Genomic DNA, 17,432 nt, shown 5'->3' with positions numbered 1-17,432 from the left:
TATGGAATCCTAGTATCTTGAGGAACTTCCGGAATCATCGTTAGAGCTATTCCAGAAATCATCACATAAAAGAAGTATCGCCAAAAGAACTTTCTTATTGATTTTCGGTAAAATTTGAAGAAATACCTGGAGGAATTCATGTAAGATTTAAAAAAGTACTGAAGAAAAATAAAAAAAATATTTAAAAAAATATACGAAACCTTAAGGAATGTTCATTTTTTAAAGTGCACACCTTGTACATGCTATATCCTTTTAATTTATCATTGAAATCGCAATTGGTTTTTTTTACAACGTTCGACTAATATTGTGCAATGTTGTGATAATTAAAAAGCCACTTACATAATTAAATTTAACACAAATAAGGCACAACAATCGATTTTTGGAGGTTATCAAAATCAATGATTATTAGAAATTGGGTGGAAAATTCGACAATCTATATTTTTTTATTTTCAAAAGAGGCTTGTTTTTCGAAAGCATCATCAATCAGAAGCCAGCTGAAAAATATCGAGTTATTTTTGGAGCAACAATTTTCCTGATATCGCAAAATAATTTTCACAGATTTTGTTTGATGAAAAATATTCAAAATTCAAATGGATTTGATAGGAGTAGAATTTTAAGGTTTAAAGTACGTCCTGTCGGAATAACTAATATAGTATTAATATGAAAAATAATCTACGACTCCATAATATAGTATTAATATGAAAAATAATCTACGACTCCTTTGAATTTCTTATTCAGTCCCCACGTCATATTTTAAGCACAATGACAAATTGAGAAGCCTACAGTAATGAAATCGGATTTATTTTCCATGGATTATTTTAATTACATGTTATTCTGAGATTACCTATAAAAATATTCGGAGAAAAACGCTTAAAATTTTCTGTAGATTGATAAATCTGAGTATTTTATTTTAAAAGTATGAGATTTTTTCACAAAGCAATCACTTACATTCATACCTATAAATCTGGTTAAAACTCACGATATACCTCTCTTTTATGCAAATAAAGTTTTTTAATAATCTAAAACAATTTTTAACACGCTCTTTACTTTACTTTTTTTCTGGGAGTAAAATAATGGTGTATCAGCAAATTTGGCATAAAGTACAAATCACTAGAGTGACCCCTAGTGGCAGAGAATGGTTGAATATTATTGATTTTTTTAAGCTCTACCATTAGTAGAATAATAAAGGATACCAACATACAATTTTTTTTGTTGAAAATGAGAATTTTTATTATGAGAAAAATAATGCTTAACTTCGACAAACAGTTTTTCCTAGGAGTTTTTGGAAAAACTATTCAGTTCTTCAACCAACGGCATTTTGTAAGATTTTATATATTTATAACATTGTAGAGTAATAGTTGAACGACGCACAGAGAACCGAATACGATTTTATCATAAACAAAGTGTCCACTTTATAAAAAGAACAGTCCTTAAGAGTAATTCTGGATGAATCGTAAAAACTGATCATTTTAGAAACCGTTCAAAAAATTAGTTGAAAACCTTAGGGCCGTCGAGAGATAATCTTGCTCAAATCTCTGAAAAAAAAATTGGCGAACTTTTGGAAAATTCGTAGGAGAAATTAAAAAAAAAATCTAAATAAACTTGCAGAGGTTTGTGACCGAACCATCATCATCGTCATCAATTTACGAGGATCCCGACCAGTGGGTTACAACAAAATTGTAGGACAATTATATCAACATTTATTTGAAAGTAACAAATGTTGTTTCTTTTTTGTTTAAAGCACTTTTAGTCGATGAAGGAAATTATAACATAATTAAAACAAAATCGATTATAATAACGAGGGCTGTTTCAAATTTGTTTCAATTTGTAACATAATTATAACAAAATTTGTTATAAAAAAATAAGGACAATCGCGTATAACAAATGTTGTAATAATTCAGTAGAAAATAACAAAATGAGTTATATTTTTATTTGATTTGAAACATAATAAGTTACATTATTGTTTACATTATAACATATTTCAATGTTCCAATTTCGATAAGTGTAGAGGAAATTGTGTTATAACTTTTGTTATTGTACCTACTAACCAGCCAAAATTACAACATATTTTGTTAGAAAAACGCGCTAACTGAGTAACACAATCTGTTAAAAGTCTGTTGTAATCCACTGGTCTGGAGTTTCAGAAGAAATGATTAAAGTTAAAATCTCTGGTTAAACTTTATGTATGGTATAATTGCGGAAAGAATTTCTCAAAGATGCATTATATTTTTTAATAAATTGTTGGATAATTCATAAATAACTTTCACGTGGAATCCCCACAGATCCTGGACAAAATAGAAGACTGATCATTTGTAAAATTTTAAAGATTATTTTGAGCAAATGACTGGAAGATTCAATGAAGAAACTTCTGGTTAAATCCTCAATGGGTTATCGCTGTTGTAATTAATAAAAACGGTATTGAAGAATCGAACCTAAGAACCAGTCATTGCACAATAGTCCGTATCGATAGTTTAGCAGGAAAAAAGTGTTTTCTCTGTTATCGTCGATTTTAGACGTTCGATGTCTTCAGAGAACTTATTAGTAATTGAGTTTTGCATCTTCTAAGTTTAATAGGGTGGTCCTTAATTAGGTAAAAATTTTGACTCAAACTTTTTTGTGTGATGGAATTTGTTGCTGCGCTCTTCTGCAAACTTTTAGAAAATGTAATTTTGAACAACTTTGTTGAAGATACTTTTGATATAACTCGTCATTTGAGTTATTTAGATTGCTTCTGAAAGTTTTATCTAGGAAGGACCCGAAAAATTAGTTTTTTTGTCTATTTTTTTTGTTTTCAGTTTTACATGAGGAAGTTGTAGAGGAAGTAATTATACACATTTTTGCTAAACATTACAAGTTCGTAATTCTTAGAATTTTGAAGTTACTGTTAACTCTCCCTTACTCGATATTCCGTTTCTCGATATCGAGCTAGAGAACCATAGTAAAAGTCGGTTTTCATGGCTACTTCGATGGTCCCTTGAATCGATGTTGCACTGGTTTTGTGTTCTGTAACGCGATGGTCCCTTCAATATCGAGTTATGGAGAGTTGACTGTATATACAAATTTAAGTAAAAAACTATTAAATCTTCAGATGCTCTTAACTCGTAGAGTTGGTTCGATATTTTTTTTCTTTTTGCGGCATTCGAAAGGCCAAACATCAGGCAATTCTTGCTTCAAAAACTGTGAGAACGTATTTTGTTTTTAATTTAGAAAATTCACTTCAAAAATAGACTTAAAAATCTAAGTTCTCTGTTATTTGCAAGATTTTAAATTTAACGGCTTGCTGCCTTCTCCAAAAAGTGGTGTATGGGTAAGTTATTAATCTAGTTAAGACCTATAACTTTACTATGAGCAGCACGCCGATAAGTTTAAAATCTTGTTTTTTAAGTCTACTTTTGAAGTGAATTTTCTTAGTTTACAAAATGACGTTCTCACAGCAAAAGTTGTCTTGTGTATGTCCTTTTAAATGCTGTGAAGAGAATAATTTTATCGATCCAACTCCATGAGTGAAGGACGTTTAAAAATGACATAGTTATTCATTTTATTTTGCTTACAACTTCTAAATCACAAGAATTACAAACTTGCAATGTAAGTTTACCTCTCTAACTCGATATTTTTAAAAAAAAGTTTCAAATGTCCTCCAAATGTTAATAACTTTTATATATTATGATTAAATTCATAGTAAAATTAAGGTTTGCTGATCATTTTTGGATACATTCTGGAATTTTGTAAGTTCAGTACGTTCTCCTATGATATTTTGAAATGTTCTTAGGCTTGATGCAGCATTACTCGGAATCATGTTACTTAAATACCCACCACAAAGCAAAGTGGCTAATATTGTTAAGCCAATGAATCAGACTTAATGCACTATGCGTCACCTCAATAAAAAAAAAATAAGGCCGCGGGAATGACGTGGGTCCTAGATCTACTGAACAAGCCGTTAAGTAGAATCTGCAATCTACTCTGCATCAGTCGTAAATCAGAGCGCAATAAAAATGCATCACCTGAATGCACAAACAACAAACAATGTCGATGCACCTCATGCAGCTTCTGCACTGCTGTGGAGCAGAGGCGTCCGGCAATTACACAATCTCACCCAAATTTGGCGTCTCTCAAACCAGCAACTCGCGCGCGCGTATTGTTTGCAGATGACCAAATTTTAATCTCCATCCAGCGCTGCAGCGTCCAATTGCGCAATGCCGCCAATTGCCCAGAGCTGCTCAAATGCATTTCGGCACTGCTTTGAGAAAGTTTTCTCGCTCTTGTTTCGTCTGAATATGTTATTTTTTCGTTCGGCAATTACTTTCGGCGGTGTTGGATTATCATCATAATCACTACCGGACGGAAGCCCGGGGTGCTGTCATTCAGTAAGGTCGGTATCATCGTCGCACAGTGGCGCACCTTCGTACAAAGGTCGGATAAAACCTCAAATACGTCTAAAATCGATTGAAAATGATAATTTGTTAACTTTCTTCGATACCCGATATCATCCCGTTGACAATAAACGTTAAAATGAAAATTCGATTTTCCAGTGAAATATGTCCAGATTGAGTTTTGTCATCCAATTAGATAAAAATACTACTATTACAAACAATTTGGTTGTATGTACTAAAAGACATCCTTTAAGAGCTGGTGTTCCTTAAGCCAACATTCTGGGACCAATTCAATATTTTCACATCTTACTTCCCTCAGACATGTTAAAAATCTTAGTTTGCGGATGACACAGGCCTCTCGCCAAAGAACAAAGTCTGCGTGTTATCTGTAGTAGATTGCAAAAAGTATGCATATTTTTCTTCGTATTTGCAAAAATTGAAGGATTTCTCTTAATGCTTACAAAACTCTATTTAAATTTTTTTCCACATAATCCAAAAGGCTAGCCATGTTGTATGGATTCTACCCCATTACCCCGAATCCCATTACCCCGAATGCCATTAACCCGAACGCCATTACCCCGAATTCCAAAACCCCGAATGATCCATCACCCCGAATGACATTACCCCGAATTCCAATATCATGAGGAAATGTCATCAATATCATCATGTGAAGATAATTGTAAATTCGGGGAAAAAGCATTCGGGGTGATGGAATTCGGGGTAATGGTACATTGGGGGTAATGGAATTCGGGGTGGTGGCATTCTGGGAAATGGCATTCGGGGTAATGGGGTAGAATCTGTATGGATTCTACCCCATTACCCCGAATCCCATTACCCCGAATGCCATTAACCCGAACGCCATTACCCCGAATTCCAAAACCCCGAATGATCCATCACCCCGAATGACATTACCCCGAATTCCAATATCATGAGGAAATGTCATCAATATCATCATGTGAAGATAATTGTAAATTCGGGGAAAAAGCATTCGGGGTGATGGAATTCGGGGTAATGGTACATTGGGGGTAATGGAATTCGGGGTGGTGGCATTCTGGGAAATGGCATTCGGGGTAATGGGGTAGAATCTGTTGTATGATGTGCCAATATGGACTAGCTGTTGTAATACCAAGATGAAAACTCTGTGTAGGATTCAAAATGAACCATTGAAAACGTTTCTGAAGCTCCCGCCCTGGTATAGTACTAATTAGTTATTTAGAATATACAATGCTGAAACATGGGAACAAATCTCGAAAAAAAATTATTAATTTTGGACAAAAATCGTTGAAATATTCTATTCTTCAAAAAGGTGTTAACAAGCAATTTTGAGAACATAAGTTTTCGAGATTTTGTCCGACCACGCGCCACTGTGCGCCGGCCGTTGATTGGCCGGCTGCTAGATGTAGTGCTCAGGTGATTTAGGAGTTTAGGAAGGTGCCGCTCCGACTTCGCCGAATAAACAAAACCTTGTGCAGTTTTCGACTACAATGAGAGAAAGCGATCATCTATCTTCGCCATAATGAAGATATGAAATTGAAAACCAACAATCAAGCGATAAATCAAATCTTGGGCTCTCGTCGGCCAATGTGACCATGTGATGTTTTTTTTTGGTGCTATGGAAGGTTAATCTTCCGAAAGGTGGATCGGATGTGGGAGGGTGGGCATCAACAAAACGAATTAATTTTTGTTCATATCATCCGCGAAACAAGCAAATTGACCAGATCTGTTGAAAATCGCACCCGGCTCTTTACATAACACCTTTAAACGCACTATTGAAACATATGATCGTAGTTTAGGCGGAATTCAAACAAATTTCTGGATGTATGAGCTCCAGAAAAAAGGTTTCTTTTGTTTACATTATATAAAATTCCTGAAAATTTTGTAAAATTCGTTTTGTTCCTTCAGGTAGTCTATGCTAAACATCAACACGCGTGCGCTTCCATCTGCTACCGGCAAATTTTCCGACAGCGTAGGTCACCCATTTTGCTTCGGAGAACAAAACAACCGCCAATTACACCTTAAGTATAGAAGCAGGTACTGATACCTGTAGGCTGCTAGAAAATTGCATATCAATTCCACTCCCGCAAACCTTAAAGTTCGCAAGATGTTTAAGCTGCCTTTGCTACTGCAGCACATCTCAGCTCATTTCCTCTGTACCCATTATCACCGACCGCCGGAGGAACTGCAATTTGCTTCGCTGCAAGCTCTGGAACACAGAATCTTCCTCCGGACTCCGGAGAGCAAAGTGATTATAAACCAAGCAGATGGAGTCGATAATGATCATCGTGTGTGTATGTTTACGTTCGCTCATCATCAGGTGTTTTTGCCAGGCGAACGGGTTGACCAACCAACAATGCTGTGAACACATAAAAAGCGGGAGAACATAAAACGGCACGGCGATATATTTTTCAAGGAAGTAAGATAACAAAAACGGGAGATTCTTCCGTCGTAGAGTGGGAAAAAAATGCGCGAAGGTCGTGCGAAACAGTCAGTCAGTCTGTTTGTGGCGTTGATTAGAGAATGATAATAACGTAAGACTAAATGCTGCGGGAGATGATCTCATGCTCGTGGTGTTGTCGTTGTGCTATAATCGTTTGGAAGATGACTTAAACAAAACTGTTAGTTGATGCAACATATGTTTTGCCTGTACATACAACCAAGTCATAGTGAAAAGCTAACAACTCGCTTCATAAACATTTCTGACAGATCATGCGAAATACGACTTACTACTTTTAAAGTTCAATTTGCTCAATTTGTACATTACCACCTGTAACCCTGTAAGCTTAACACTGTTAATGTTAACATCATAAAACACTGTTTCGTATTTATTGCGTCCAAAGGCTGATCTCGAATACAATAAGATAATACAGATTTCTGTAATTTTTCGGTGTATTCCCATCTTTGTGTTCCTACATTGTGTTACCCTGAATATACAACTATTTTAAATGACATTGTCATGCGATAATGGAATTCGGGGAAATTTTATTCGAGGTTAGTGGTCATTCAGGGATATGTAATTTAGGATGCTCTTCAATATTGGCTGTGAAAGCGCTTAGATTAGATTAGAAGTCAGTTCGTTTGATCAGCATGGATCAGACAAAAAAGTGACCCGAAAAAAGAACGAACCTCTTTCGTTCGTTTCTCGGCTTTATCATAACGTTTGTCACGTGTTTTGCTTTGCGCGCCTCGCCACACATGCAGGCACATTTTTCTGGTGCTCAGTGAGCGATCTCAGCGAAGACATACAAATTTGTCCCGCCCGAAAGATAGAGAAAAAGTTCTTCAGGTCCTGAATGGCAGAGCATATTTTGCTTCTTCTTTTTAAATCGCGTAGGAGAAATAGGGCGAGAGTTTCTAAAGAAGAAAAAAAAGTTCGAGAGATACGTCGCATGTCGCGCAACAGGGAGTGATCCGCTCTTTTTCTGTGCGCTCTGTTCAGTTCGCTCTTCCTTTGCGAGAGCCGCTGAGTCACTGAACCGTTCAAAAGATCCGGTTCACTAAGATGAGTGATTCGGATCGTATCCGCTCACTAAAATGAGCCGTTTTGCCCATCTCTAGTTCTCACTCTTATGTTTACTCTAACTACATCGGTTCGCTTGAGTTGTTGTGAAAAAGGAAAAAAGGGGAAAACTCAATCACACCAAAAATATTCGGCTTTGGAAAGAAGCCTTTCAGCTCTCCGCTTCTGCTGACTGCTTTCTTCTTGGCTTCCGCTCGCTCTCTTTGATCCTTCTGTCTTCGCCCGGCGACGGAGGTTGTCCATTAGTTCCGGTTGGGGAAAACGGCAACACTGTGAGGCCCCGTCTACCGGCGGATATCGCAGGGGAAATTTAACGCTATACGCAGTCTTCGTCTCCAGGTTGCAGAGGTGGTCCGTCCGACAGTTCCGACAGTTGGGGACGACGTCCGCACTGTCTACCCGAAATTTCTCTTCATTCTTCGTCGGCTGCAAGGCCATACCGCAGTCATTTCTTCGTCAGGCTGGCATTCAAGTGCCGAAGTCGGTCCGGTGATTCCGGTTTGCAGATTTCCGGTTCATTGGTGCTCCGACGACCCGAAGCCAAGGACTGATCTCTACGTTCTTTGCTGCTCTACTCTCCACTTCCGACATTATCTGTGCCAATGTCCTGTTCACCGCATTCCACTTATCCGCGTTGTTGCACGTCCGATGGATGGCATTATTGTCAACGTTTACGTCGTAAAAATTACATGCTCCTGAGTTTCCTCTGTGTTGTCGAACCTGTGCAAGTATTGTCTAAAACAACCATGCCCGGACAAAAAACTGCGTCAAGTGAATATTTATTTCACTATGTGGTCTTCTTGTCCACATCGACAGACTTGGGATAAGACGATGTGTCCAACTGCCCGTTGCTCTCCTGATAGTGTCAGCACTTACTCTTTCTCAGACTCCTCTTGTGTGGTGGTCCCTGTAGCACTCGCTATCCTCCCCAAGAAGAAGGATGATAGCTATCATCCCTGCTATCACACAGACTGCCTCCGATGAAATGGTGCGGTACGAACTTATAACCCGCATAGCCATCAAACGAGATCAATTCCTTTCTTTCTTCAGCGCAGTCACCCATGCTTGACCTCCATATCCAATGATCGATATTATCACGCTCGCTAGCAGCCGCTTCTTGCAGCTTTTAATCGATGAAGCGTTTGCCATGACCCGAGATAACGCCGATATAGCCTTCGCTGCTTTTTCACAGACATAGTCGATATGGTTGTTGAAATTAAGCGAATCATCAATCATCACCCCCGGATGCTTAACTTCGCGCTTCGTGATTCTTACCTGCTGCACTACTTTACGATTGATGATCATAACCACTTCAGTTTTGTAGTGGGCTATCGCCAGTTTCTTGTCCCGCATCCAATCTTCTACGGTATTGGTCGTCTGGGTGGCGAGTACCTTCACATCCTCACTTGATTCACCGACTACTAATGCCACCACATCGTCCGCAAAGCCCCCGATCTTTACGCCTCTGGAAAGATTCAATTTCAGGACACCATCGTACCTAATATTCCACAGAGTCGGGCCGAGAATAGAGCCCGGAAGAACGCCAGCCGTATTTGCTGTACTTTTAACTCCTTCGCCTGTTTCGTATAACAGCAACTGGCTATGAAAATAGCTTTTTAGAATCCGGCAGATGTACTCAGGTACTCTCATGCTATGTAACGAATCAGCAATTGCTTTCCAGCTAGTGCAGTTGAAAGCGTTATTCACGTCTAGTGTGATCACCGCGCAATAATGTTTCCTCTCCTTTTTTTGCTTCCGAGCTGTCTCCATGGTTTTCACAACAGTTTGGATGGCGTCAACAGTAGACCTTCCTTTTCGAAAGCCAAAAGCCCATCATCGCTCTCCGCATGCTTCGTAAGGCTGTTCAAGATTACTCTCTCGAGAAGATTGCTGGACGTATCCAGCAGACATATGGGCCTATACGCTGAAGATTGTACCGCCTGGCGAATCAGCCCCGGCGTTGGCAGCAGTACCAACTTTTGTCGCTTCCAGGAGTCTGGGAAGCTGTCATTGTCAATGCAGTTCTGCATGTCCCGAACATATCGGGGTTCTCGAGGATCGCTGTTTTCAGGGCCAGATTTGGGTTTCCGCTTTCGCCACACCGACCAACTCTACATTTGTTATTCGAGATACATCGTAGTCTCCATCCTACACTCCGTAAAGAGTGAATGGCCAGGTTGTAGCTTCGTGCTACTGGAACGGACTCCTTTATTCTCTCCGGAAACCATTCCGGTAGCATGGGTGGTCCTTTTAACTTCGCCATGGCTACACTGTACGCATCGCCCCACGGATTTGCGTTTACTTTGTAGCAAAGTTCTTGGAGACAAGATTTTTTGCTAAGCCTTTTTCGGCGTTGTTGCAAGCCCGCTGCATCCTCTTTCTGGCTCAAAAGCAGCTTCCACTTAGATCAGCCGTGGTTGAGTTCCACCAGTAGGCTGGACGGCGACCAGTAGCTGGTTTCCCAACTCATTCCCAGCTTTTCCCAGCTGATTGCATCGCACGCACGAGTTAGTGCTGTCGGTAACTCGTCTGCGACGAACATGTCCTTCTTGAAGTCCGCCGTTTTCCACCTTCGTACGTCTGTCTGTCTTTCGCAACATACTGGCTGGAGCCTGCCCCCAATGCGGATAATTTGATGGTCTACTGGCAGCGACTCTCCAGTTCATGTGTTTTGCTAGCCTCGGGCTGCAGAAAATGAGGTCGATGATGGCCTTCCGGCAATATGTGCTGATGGTACCTTTGTTGGCAAGATTAAAATCTAGCTTTGGTAACGTTTTCAACAGACTGCATACTCTTGCGTTGGTGAAGCGGCTTTCCCACTCGATCAGCCAGGCATTGAAGTCGCCGGCTATGATAATTGATCTACGATCGGTAAGCTCTTCCGTTAACTTGTCTAGCATACGGTTGAATTCTTCTAACGGCCATCGCGGAGGTGCGTAACAACTACAGATATGCACACCATCAACTTAGACGATGGCAAAGCCTTCTACTGCGCATTCCACTACTTCCTGAAATGGCAACCTCACAGTGGTTTAAGTTTATTTGCACTATCTCCACTGTGACATGTTCGTAGATGCTTGTTTAAAGGCAGGACATCTTAGGACTCCTGGAGCACTCCTGGAGTTCCACGAGAAGCTTAACGCATCCCGAAAAGCAATCCTGCAAAGATGGTGTTCGCGTCGAATCCGGTTGGCACAAGAAGGCGGGGAGCACAGCGAGCGAGGTGGCTTGATCAGGTGCAACACGATCCGGAAAGCGTGGGCCAAAATCGAAGTTGGAGAGACACAGCCATGGACCGAGTAAATTGGCGTTTTTCGTAGTAAATTGGCGAGGTTTTATCAAATTAATTAATGTAACACCAACTAAATTAAATAACTCTCCTGGGACGTTTTGTTTTCCTCATTGTTAGCACAGATCAGACATTTCGGTGTTTTCTGGCAGTCTTGCGCCTTATGGTCTTCCGCACCACACCGTCTACACAGTTCGCTTCTGTCTAGCCCATTACAGAACCGTGAAATATGACCAAACCAGAGACACTTAAAACACGCTACCAGCCAATATCGTTTAGACCTACTTTGATCTTGCCAGTTTTTAGGGCCTTGTTCACTGCATCAACAGGCAGCCTGACCGTGGCTACTTGCATCTCACTGGGTCCTTTTCTCATACGAATTGTCATTGAAACGTTACCAAACTGCTGCTGCATGGTTAACCTCCATTGGCGTAGCTAGGATTTTTATCTGGAGGGGGCCTAGGGGGGCCTAACAAATACTTGTTTTTCAAAAGTACTGTCAACAGCAATAAGTAGGACTTTCACAAATTTCGTAATATCAACGGATTCAACGGCACATCAGTGATATTTGTCATTTTCAATTTTCACAACGGAAAAGTTTCATTCTTTTTGTAATCCAGTCAAGATTTCTAGAAATAAAAAACTTACAAGGAATGTCCTTTCTGATTCTTCCACGAATTTCGCAAGTACTTAAACATGTGCTTTGAAGAGATTTCTCTGAGAATTCCTACGGAGATTTGTTCATGAATTGTTTTCGTAGTTTTCAGTGCTTTCTTAAAGAACTTATTTATTAGTTTTCACTGAGTTTGTCCTGGCATTCCAACGGATAATCATTTCCAGACTTTCTGATCTCACCAGAAAGTTTCTCGCGAACAATCCAATTGCTTAAAAAATCTCTAGAGGAATTCCGCCAGAGAATACATTAGAAATTCTTTCAATGATTTCTCCTGGAAAGTCCTCTACGTACTTATTAAATATACATTTCAATTGTAAGCTCAAAGAATCCTCCAGCAGTTCATTTATAATTTGTTTAGGATTGTTAGAAATTACTTAGAATTTCTCCAAAAAATAGTAAAAAAATCTAGGAGTCTCACCAAAAATGTTTTCAACATCACTTAGTTAGTAGTCCCCCGCAATATTTTTTTTTATTTTTTTCAAAAACATCAACTCCAACATTCCTAGGAAGTTCCAATCGGAATACGTTCAACTGTTCTTTCACTTTTCCGCGAAAATACTCAAATTAGTTCAGAAATTTCTTAAAGAATTATATTATTGTTTCCCTAAGATTCTTCCGAAAAAATTACCAGAGATTCTTCTAAGTATTTTCCAGAGATTTTTTCTTTACCCAATGGGTATTTTCAAAGAAAGTTTTCATCAAAGTTACAGTTCCATCAAGTATTTCTTCGGGCTCTAGAAATAACTCCATTTTTTCAAATGGTTATCTCAGGATTCTTCCATAAATAACATTTCAAAATGTTTCCACTATCCATATTAATTTTTTTCAGTGATTGCTTTACAAACTCCTCCTACGAATCACAACATAAAAAATAAACGCAAAAAAAAAATGAAAGAACTTTTTTGGTTTTTTTTTTGAATAATTGCAGCTTAAAAATAATTCGCGAAATATTACTAAATTCCTGTCGTAAAATTCAAGTAATGTATCGTAGATTTTCTGAAATTTGTTGACAATGTATTTCAGAGAAAAAATGTTCATGCAGGATTTACTACAAAAATTCTTGCTCTTATTCCTTCGTCTTCTACAACAGAAAATGATTGGTGTTAAAATGGATGTGAAATTCCATTCCAGTATTTGTTACTGAAATCTTACATAACATTTTGTATGAACTCGACAAATCCATGATACTATGTTGAATATATTAATGTAGAGCCCATTTTCCTAACTTTAAGCCCAAGCAAACTTTTTTAAAGGGTGTATTATCGATTATTTTGCAGTACTGTAGAAATTTACGCGAAAATATTGCCGGTATTTTTTAAGAACATTACGGAAGATATATTTTGGTAAAATTCGTAATGTAAGATTTTAATGAATTTAAATCTTTGGATAAACTTTGCATTACTTTGAAAATTTGTTGAGGAATTCCTGATGGGCTTTGAGAAATCCAAAACCATACGTATAAGAATTCTGCATTTTTTAAACTATCGTAATTTACCTTTTTATAGATTCTTTGAAATGTTGGTTTTTGTAGTATGGAAAGATTTTTGTACGAAGTTTCTTAAAGCGTCATGGGAAGGAAGGAGATACAACAAATTGTTGAAGCAGGTAGAACAATAGATGGGCAATGGTACAATGAAAATTAAGTTAAGGACTGTTCATTATCATTTTGTGCATGCTGTATCTTTTAAATTTATCAATGAAATTTCAAGCGGTTTTCTGCACATCGTTCGACTAGTATTGTACAATGTTGTGATAATAAAAATTCTTCAAAATAATTGAATTTCAAACGAATATGGCACAACGATTAGAACGGTCGATTTTTGGAGGTTATCAAAATAATGATTTTTTGGAAAATTCGACACTTTATATTTTTTATTTTCAAAAAAGGCTTGTTCTTCGAAAGCATTATCAATCAGAAGCCTGATGGAAAAAATCAAGCTATTTTTGGAACAACAATTTTACAGATAGAATAAAATCATTTTTCCCCTATATATATATATATATATATATATATATATATATATATATATATATATATATATATATATATATATATATATATATATATATATATATATATATATATATATATATATATATATATATTTATTTTAGAGAAAACAAATTAGAATTTGAAGGGAACTGATATGAGTACAATGTTCTGACGGAAGTCGTAATATGTATAGTATTAATTTGAAAAACAATTTACGCCTTCATAAAGTTACTTATCTAGTCCCCACGTCACATTTAAAGAACATTAGAAACACAATTGCTTTATTCTTAGAAGACCTTGCAAATTACAATGACAATCATCAAAATTGGCAACATTGCTGTAAAAAAATCGATTTAATTCTCCACATATTATTTTCATAGTATGATATTCTGAGAGTACCAAATGAAATATTTGTAGAAAACCATTTACGATTTGCTGTAGATCGATAAATATGCGTACACGATTTTAAAAGTATGAGACTTTTTAGTAAAACTACCATAAACAGTAAAATTTGTACTTAAGACTATGGTTTAACGCACGATTGATCTCTCGTTTGTACAAATATAGTTTCTTTAGTAAGCCAAACTAGTTTTGAACACGCTTTCTACTTTTCTCTTTTGCTGGAAGTGAAAGGATGGTGTATCAGCAAATTTGGCCATAAATGGGTAAATCACTAAAGTTACCTAATGTCAGAGAATGATTAAATATAATTGATTTGTTTTAAAAGATATACCTCCAGTGGGATAGTAAAGAATACAAACATACAATTTGTTCATAAAAATTAGGATTTTTGTTTTGAGAATAATAATGTTAAACTTTGACGAACAGCAAAAATTTCCTGGAGTTTTTCAACTAATTTCCTCCGAAGATTCGCAGGCAAAAGACATTCCAAAAACAATTTTCTTTTCAATTCTTGAATAATCCGGGGACTTGAAGCAAAATTTCTAGAAAAGGAAAACATAAGAGAATTTTTGACGCAATTTTTTATGTATTTTAGGAATATTTCTCAAGGGTTCTCAACGAAGTTTATCGTGAAAGAATTAGTAATCAATTTTTTGGGAAAACTATTTGAAGGAACACTAGAATTTCCTATACAATTTTCAGCGAAATATCTCAGTATAAGATTAACCAGAATCAATTATTTTTTAGAGGAATGTTGAACTTTTAAAAGATCAGGTAACATTTTTTTTGGTAAATCCGGGATTATAATCCGGAATCAGTTTTCTAACAAATAGTAGACATAGAACAAATGTCCATCAGGAGGAAATTGCTTTGAAAGTCCCACAATATTATTCGACTAATTTTCAAGAGATTTTCAAAATTTCTGAAGCCACCTTTCAATATTTCTTCAAGAATTTCATAATACTAAAATTTCATAAAGAATGTCGAAAAGTTTTTTGGAAATTTTTACTCTAAATATGTTGGAAATAAATCAAATAATTTATAAAATAATAAGTTTTCATGGAAAAATATAGTTTAAGCAATAAATTTATTCATGCGAAAACACTATTATCGATTTTGTTACATTATTTCAAACCAGGTTAAAACTCTGTCATTCATTTGAAGAAACCTTGGCCATGCCGAATTTTTTTCAAAGTCAAGCCTTATTTTTCTACAAAAATTCCCGCTATGTACTGTCTGAGAAATTACTTTAGTAATTTTGTATATTTTTCCAATTTTTTTTCGGACATTACCTTGAGCAGGGTATCCCCCAAAAAGATGAGAAATTATAATGCAGTGAATATGCTGCTTTATGCTGATATAGCATTATTTTGGACTATTCAGAAAAAAAAAACGAATTTTGGGAATCCAATTTCTCGGATATTGCCTTTTTTTTACCACGATATTTTTGCAACGGAAATGTCGAAAAATTGCGCTTATCGCAAACAACAAGAAGCTATTTCTAACAAATAACCATTCAATCGACGGCCGGACGGTTAAGATTTCGGTTATCGCGCGATTCACCGAAGTCAAAACCGCCACGCTGATGTTGTATAAGACAAGCGAGGTTTCATCACTATAGATGTTCAACATAAAATAACGTTACTATAGTCAATAACAAGAGTCGTGTGCATTGAATCAGAAGATTTCGCTTCATGTTTAATAGATTTTGTTAAAATTTTCATTTTTATTATCATCAAAATTTCTGGGGGGGCCTGGATGATTCTGGAGGGGGCCAGGCCCCCCTGCCCCCCCCCCTTCCCTGTTCCTACGCCAATGCTAACCTCAGATCTTTCTCCGTTGAAATCTCGTCTATATTTTACATCCGAAAGTCGCTTCCGGACCCTTACTACACCCTTATCCTCCATGGCTTTCGGTTCGCTTTTTATTGAAAGAACTTCTTGCCTTTGTCTCCTTTTCTAACTAGAGGATCATCTCGCCATTCAGAGTGCGTCTGATTTTTTTTGCACAACACGCAATATCTCCATGTACGAATCGTCGCTTGTTTATAAAAATAAAAAAAAAAAACAAATATTTGAATAAAACGGACATGTTGTGTATGTGATTGTAGTGTTGTTAGACTCACACTCAAATCTCAATCATTGAGTTTTCTCGCGAGAGCAAACTCATTTTAGATCTGCTTCGCAATACTCACGCATGAGATTTTGCTGCAAAATCACTTGCTCACGTTCATGCCGTTAAAAATTATTCAGTCATAAAACTCACCAGAAATCTATCAAAACTATCTATCATATAAACCAGAAAAAGCAATGCTTGTTTTCAAACACTCATTGACGCAATTTTGCATAACTCAATCATCGGAATTGTCACTTCAGTGTAAAATCCGTAAGATTTACGCTTTATTTCCAGATTGACGTGTCAAGCATGAGCGTCTACTAAATTGACTCTTCACAATCATTTAGAAGATTTTCAGAAATTTCAGAGAGAGATACTTCAACTTGCAACGATTTCCTCGCACGTTCCACCCGCTCCGGGCAACACAATCAAGATTCCATACAAGACAGGCGACGGCCGCGGCAGCTGTGTATACACACACGGCACTGGGATGCTTCTTCCCGGCTCATTTCCCCCTGGGGCCTCGATTCGATCCTCACCCCCTTTGTCTTCCGTTTCGCGCACCATTATCAGCAGAACACGCAAACACGACTTTTGTTTTAGTTGGCTTTTATCGCTCCGCCAGTGATAGTATAGTGGGAACGAGTTCTAGCAACCGAAAGCGATTTCTTGATCCGTACTGGGTTTTTAATTCACGAATTCGCGTGCCCAAAACAGTGCGATCATCGTAGTAGGCGTACCGGGCGAGAGTTCGAGGTTTCTACTAATCAGAAGCCTCCACCGCCTGCTTGATTCTGATTCTAATCACGTAAGTGCTTCTAGTGCTGCTGCTTCGTTTTGCTCTTGGGGTAGATGAGCACAGACGACCCTGACTGTGACTCTGAGAGTGACATTGAAAGTTACTGCGAATTCGCGCGATATCACGTGCTAGTGGCCGTTGCGTGATTGCAACCATCAAAATCGCTGCGTCGCACAGAGGGGTAGCTTGAATGAATTCGTGGTCATAATTTCAAAGCTGAACAATTGAAATTTTTAATCTCGCTATAAGTTTTAAGGTGAAGTTGCATCGA

The 17,432-nt window shown here is 37.6% G+C and overlaps 1 protein-coding gene across 3 annotated transcripts in view; it reads left to right on the top strand.

Moving 5' to 3' along the window:
- LOC5570978 (putative mediator of RNA polymerase II transcription subunit 26) overlaps window positions 1-17,432 on the top strand; it is a 370,525-nt gene that overhangs the window by 330,483 nt on the left and 22,610 nt on the right. The window contains exon 1 of one of the 3 annotated variants that reach the window (XM_001659388.2): window positions 16,954-17,170. The exons of the other annotated variants lie outside the window; for them this stretch is intronic. The gene's annotated coding sequence lies outside the window, so the exon portion shown is untranslated. Of the gene's footprint in view, window positions 1-16,953; window positions 17,171-17,432 lie in introns of those variants that run through there. 3 annotated transcript variants of the gene reach the window in all.

Source organism: Aedes aegypti, chromosome 3 (genome assembly GCF_002204515.2).
Source record: "Aedes aegypti strain LVP_AGWG chromosome 3, AaegL5.0 Primary Assembly, whole genome shotgun sequence".
Classification (NCBI taxonomy): Eukaryota; Metazoa; Arthropoda; class Insecta; order Diptera; family Culicidae; genus Aedes; species Aedes aegypti.
Note: the sequence above shows the minus strand (reverse complement) of the source record. Positions and strands in the feature narration are given on the sequence as shown.